We start from the raw sequence: 6,000 nt of genomic DNA, 5'->3' as shown, positions 1-6,000 counted from the left end.
ATATCAATATTATTATTATTTGTTATGCATAATTCTAATATTTTTAAAAATAATTACAAATACATGTAATGTAAATGTAATGGAAAGTCAAGAAATTAAAGAAATATCCAATACTTTAAAGTAAAATGTGAAATACAATCAACAGACTAATGAACACCGAAATACGATGTAGCATGGAGAGTCATGGATATTTTCAATTATGTTTGATATACTGATATTTAGCTTTTACGATTTCTTTGCTTACTGTTAAATATGGAAGTATAATAAAAAAGATTTGCTAATTTTAATTTAATTTCTGTTTGTTTTAAGGGTTTAAATGTGTATATTTCTATATTTTATTTCTGGCTTGACTAGCTTTCCAGCTACCTTTCTAATAAGAAAATTCTAGGGATTTCCGGCTCTTTGCAGTACTTCCATAACCCTATCTTAAAACTCCAAGTTATGGTAATTAGTAAAGTTTAATTATTATTTTATTATATTTTCGTTAATATTTTTCACTAACCCATATGTATATCAGAATAATCCGTGACACGCTTTATACTTATATACACACATCCATAATGTATGTTTGTTTGTATATCATTGAATCAGGGTGTCGTAGCGCCTGCGTGTATCACCCAGTTTCAGTTTTATTATTAGTTTATTACGATTATTATCTTTTAATGACACTGTTGTACAGACAAATGCTTTACAGCGGTGAATAGTTGCCGAACGCCACAATTCACTTCTTAAAAAACAATAACACTAACATGACACCAACAATATGGGAAGTAAGCGAAATAATTTAAAACTCATATAATAACATACATATCTTTAAATGTATGTATGTACTTTAAGTGGTAGTTAAAACGAATAATACGTAACGCTGTTTTATTATTTGTTTTGATTATAAAATTGTTTCCAATGGCTTTGAATTTAGTTTCTATTTGTTTATGCACCGACAGTTTTCGTCTTCTAAACTATCATCAGAGCAAACATAAAATCATATAATTGGTGAATTTGGAGCCAAGGGATTATAGCAGCATAAGCAAAATTTTGTTAAAATGTGGACATAAGTATGCAATAAAAGATAATTAAAATTACAGATTGCTTTGCTATAAGCTTTGTATGATGTATTTGGCTCAGCTTAGCTTAACAATACTGTTATTATAAGTTTGTATAGCTATAAGTGATATGAAATATGCAGTAAAAGACGTAATGTATTATGTAATTTTATAATTAATGTTGTAGAATGTGAAAAATTATAAAACACATTTACTAAAAGATAATAGTAATCATATTCCCTTTGAAACGCGAACATCGTAAAAATGAAAAGTTACAGAAATAAATTACTTAATATTATGCACATAAATACTCTACTAAAATAACTACATTTATGCATACTTCTTTTATTATACCCAAGCGAAGAACTCGACTTATTGAATAAACTAACTCATAAAAAGCCTTCGATTTTTTTCTTATTTTAGAGTTCTTGTGTTAATCCGAGATTTGATTCAAAGTGGAGAGAGAAATCACTAACTTTCGATTTTTTACCGACTACTACAAATATATAAGCCAATATTAATATTAAGTGGAACAAAACGAAGAGTATATATTTTTGAAAATCTCTCCAAATAATTTCATATCGATAGCACATTTTCGTTTAAAAATTCACTACATATTGGAAAATCTATACTTGGATATGATTGGAAAGAAGAGTTGGACGTTACTATTCATAAAACATAAAACAATAGTTACACTGCATTGGCACCACCCAGCTTTAGCGATCACCTTAGGCTAGTTAGTCAAATCAAATAGTACATAATATTTTCCAAATAATTGGCGCCCATGAAGGCATTTATACATAGTTAAAGTGAATTTCAGTGAAAATTGCTCGATATGGTTTGATTTCTAGCCATAAATTAAAAAAATCATAAAACTGTCATAACAATAATTTGAAGACTCAAAAATAACAACCTCAGTAAAAAGCAAATAAGAATACAAAACAACATTCAGTAAGCACATCAATGGAAGTTCTCACTCAACTAAATTATTATGTCGGCGTTTTTCATGTTATTCCAAATTAAAATTGCACTCGGACATAATTTGGAATTCCCTCTTGCCAAGTGTTTGATTGCTTGTGCGATTTCTGGTTTTCTTGCATCTCGCTTTTCACCCCGACTTTGACCAGTAAGACATGTGGACATGTGGATACAAGAGGACTTTTGTTCCTCAGTCGACGACAAGCGGCAGGCAGCATCTGTCAATTATTCAAATACACACGTTCTTATGGGCACAGTTATTCAAACAACAGGAGGACTTCATAACAGTAGGCTTGCAGATGCCGCTGTCGCAAAATTAAAATCAATTTGTTGATGACAATGGGCAGCGTTGCCACTGATATGTTCAAATCTTTAACAAGTCTTATGGTCTTATGTAATAACTATTAGCAACAGAAGCTTAAAATATATCTGATGTATCACTTTTAATAATTCAAAACAAATGAATCGACCCATTTACTTATTTTTGCACAAAAATTTTATTTTGGACAAAATATTTAAAATTTATACGAGTGAAAGGTTTTCGGTCATTTTCAGACAAAAAAATTTTGCTTTCGTGTCGTGCAATCGTTTTTGTGTTTACAACATCATCATCAGAAAAGTCGGATATTATCTTTTGCTGTCCTTTTCGAAAACATGACTACATACAAAAAATAGACGATAAAATTCAAATATCTTAACATATATGTAATATTAAAAATATTACTTTGGAGACAAGCGCAATTGCAATTATGTAAAAAATTTCAAATAAACAGCAATGCCGAATTACATAGATACGAACTGTTAGGAACGTGAATAATCAACATGAACAATGCGTGTTGCCCGACTATGAGTGAAACGGTCTCTTCGGCTTTCCTCTTCGTTCCCTCGCCGGCAAAACACTAGTTTGAGCGAAAAAAGTTTTTGTGTGTGTGGACGCAATCTTAGTGATAGATATGTAGTTAGCGCATCCTTCCTATTTTGGAATTTTCTGAGAGTGACTATACGAACGATTAAAAAAATTAACTTTCCCATTTTAAAAATTATTTACATTTTTCCATTAATGATATATACAATTTTATTCATTATTTCAAACACACATTTACAGGTGATAGTTTCAGTTGCTTACACAATTGTATTAATATTTTATTTGTTGTTCCCTTACATTGGTTTATTTAAAATACATAAATGCGTTTATGCTTATAATCCTTGAAAATGTATTTAAAATTTTCAAAAGGAAAATATAAAATACATATGTATGTATATTCTTCAGGAGTAAAGGTAAATTTGATATTAAAATTTGTGCAAACTTATTGGAAATATGTTATATTATCAAAACCATAAATCAATGAAGGATTTTTTTGCAAACTTGTAGCCATTACAAAATCTAAATTCATAATAACTACGAATAGGAAAGCTATCTACTATATTGGAAATTGTCTTCAAAGCAGGATGCTGAAATCTTCTGGCAGAACTGGAGGACTCTCGCGACTTTTCATTTGAGACGTTAGCAGCTAAAATTTAATATTCTACAACGTTTGTTTAATTTCCTGTCAGTTATATTAAGACTTAAAAATAAACCTTTTGAAAACAATACAACTATTCTTATTTTTCTACTTTCATGGAAGCTTTAATTGATATATCTCGTGGTTTCTATGCACAAATTCACTACGTATATATGTATGAATATACATACATACATATGTCAATATGTAAATATATAGATTTCTAAATTACACTTGTGTGTGCAAGCATAGTCTCAACCAGCTCTTTTATCTGTGCTAACAAACAGTTGAGTGCCAGCTCGTTTTGGGAGAGTGGTTTCTGCTTTCAGTAGAAATTTGCACGCTATTAACCAGAATATTAGCAGTCATAGGACACTCACTAAATACAATACGCAAAAGTAGTAAAGCCTCTAGAATATATACAGTGCAGAGAACAATTCTGATATGAAAAGAGCTCACATGGAAAAGTTCAGAGAGCATTTTTATAAATTGACTACAATGCAAAAGACGCTCATGCAAAGCTACTCAAAAATAAAACACCAAATAAAATTTTTTTGTTATTTCACTCAAGTAGCAAATCGTCAATGCACTTATCACTTGCTGAACAAAAATACACCTCACTACCGTTCTTTCAGATGGAATTGAGTGCTCTTGCTGGCAAGCCACAAACGTTCAATTTTAACATGCGACAGACAGAGAAAAGTAGAAGTAAAATCATACAACCCTATAAGAAGCCCCAGAGTTATAAAGAGTGAATGAGGCAACGAACGTGGTGCCTTCGAGCAGAGCCAAAAGCAACGCTACCTAAAGCAGCGCGGCGAAAGATTGGAAATAACGATAACAGCGAGATGTTGCTGCGGCTGTTGAGTGTGAAATTGCGGTTTATTTATTTTGATTTGCTTTGAATCTGCACCCCGGATTTTATGAGTGTTATTGCCATGTCATTTTGAATACCTCACAGAACGAAATTAAGACGAGTAATGTGAACTCCCAACCGAGCAATATACATACATATGTACATAAGTATCTATGTACTATACATATGTATGTGTGTATATTAAAAAAAACATATCTTTCTATAGTTACGTACGATAATTGTGGTTATTCTATTTGTAGTTGTAACACATAAATAGTTGTGAATATCTAATTATTGTAAAGAGAGTTATAATCGACTTTTATATGGTAATATTATATATTACCATTTCTGTGGTGCATGTATGAAACCACTCACAACATACTCTTAGTGCGCTTTCATCCACCAATTTCTCTCCATGTAGCTCAATTCTCTTCCAGTTGAAATTCACATGTGCAAAAAATTGCAACATTTCCAATTAGCTTTACATTTTGCCTTTTGCATTGCAGCTCAATTACTTACACATACGAACTAAATCCCAATCAGTTACTGAGTGCCACTACGAATATCCACTCAACTCATTCAAACGTATTTTACTTCGTTTCAATGGGTTGCCCTATTTGTTCATACCGCTGGTCACTGTGCCTCGCTGCTTCTGCCTAAGTGTAGTATGTCAACCATATTTGAGTGTTTTAGATCTCAAGCGCGACTGCTACTTTTGTATTGTAAAGCTGCGGATTCTGTCGTTGTCGCTGCCGCTGGAGCGTAAGCGTCGCTGCTTCTGCTGCCTCAAATGTGTGCATAGTCATAGCGCGTACAAAAGCGCAGATATTACCAATTACACGAATTTTTATACTCTTTTAAAAATTTCGTTTTATTATAATATTTATTATCGTAGAGCGCAGTAGTGTCTGCGGAGCGTTTAGCGATTTAGTATTTGCGCTGACGTTGTGTACCCGACGAACAACAGAAGCGTAACCAAGCATACACAAAAATAATAGCGAATCAACGATTTGATATCAAAGTGAACGAGCGAGTGCCGTGAAAGCAAAATTCGCGTCGTATTGTCTTTTAACTGTTTGTGATTATTATTACAATACGAGCGACAATCGTCAAAACGCCATACGCTATTGCCATATATCATATAACGCGTAACGCTGTTGATATTAACCGTATTTGTGCAATATCATTACTATTACTATTATTATTATTACATTAATGTTTTTAATCGTTTTGTTATGTGTTATTATGCTCCATACTCACGTGTTGGATATTTTGTTTTTGCTGCTGTTGACTTTAGTGTAACCTTTTTGCAACAAACAAAATATGCTAGACAGAAAAGGTTTTCATCATATTTCAATGCATTCGTTTTAATTTTGCCAGGAAGTGTTATCAAAACGCGTCAAATAGTTATATCTCAAAAACGCGGTACTATAATGAATGTTATATAATAATAGTGATTAAAGTTTTAACAAATAACTTCAAATGAGTACGCATGTTGTATAAATCGACCGAGTTCGAGACAAATACTACAAAACTAACTTCAGCTTTTTACGAAAAAAATATTCCTAAAGTTAAAAAAAAAGTCACTATTCGTAAATTAATTGCGACAAACGCAAAATGT

At 31.8% G+C, this 6,000-nt stretch overlaps 1 protein-coding gene across 6 annotated transcripts in view; it reads left to right on the top strand.

Annotated features, from left to right (window-relative positions):
- The first annotated feature begins 3,233 nt into the window (after positions 1-3,233).
- The window catches only part of LOC105226091 (homeobox protein abdominal-A), a 39,351-nt gene continuing 36,584 nt past the window's right edge, over positions 3,234-6,000 (top strand). For 2 of the 6 annotated variants that reach the window (XM_019990208.3, XM_019990209.3), the window contains exon 1: positions 5,201-5,548. The gene's annotated coding sequence lies outside the window, so the exon portion shown is untranslated. Of the gene's footprint in view, positions 5,172-5,200; positions 5,549-6,000 lie in introns of those variants that run through there. The other 4 variants (XM_049448034.1, XM_019990212.3, XM_019990211.3 and 1 more) reach the window with 4 other exon arrangements.

This window comes from Bactrocera dorsalis, chromosome 2, assembly GCF_023373825.1.
Source record: "Bactrocera dorsalis isolate Fly_Bdor chromosome 2, ASM2337382v1, whole genome shotgun sequence".
In the NCBI taxonomy this organism is placed as follows: Eukaryota; Metazoa; Arthropoda; class Insecta; order Diptera; family Tephritidae; genus Bactrocera; species Bactrocera dorsalis.
Note: the sequence above shows the minus strand (reverse complement) of the source record. Positions and strands in the feature narration are given on the sequence as shown.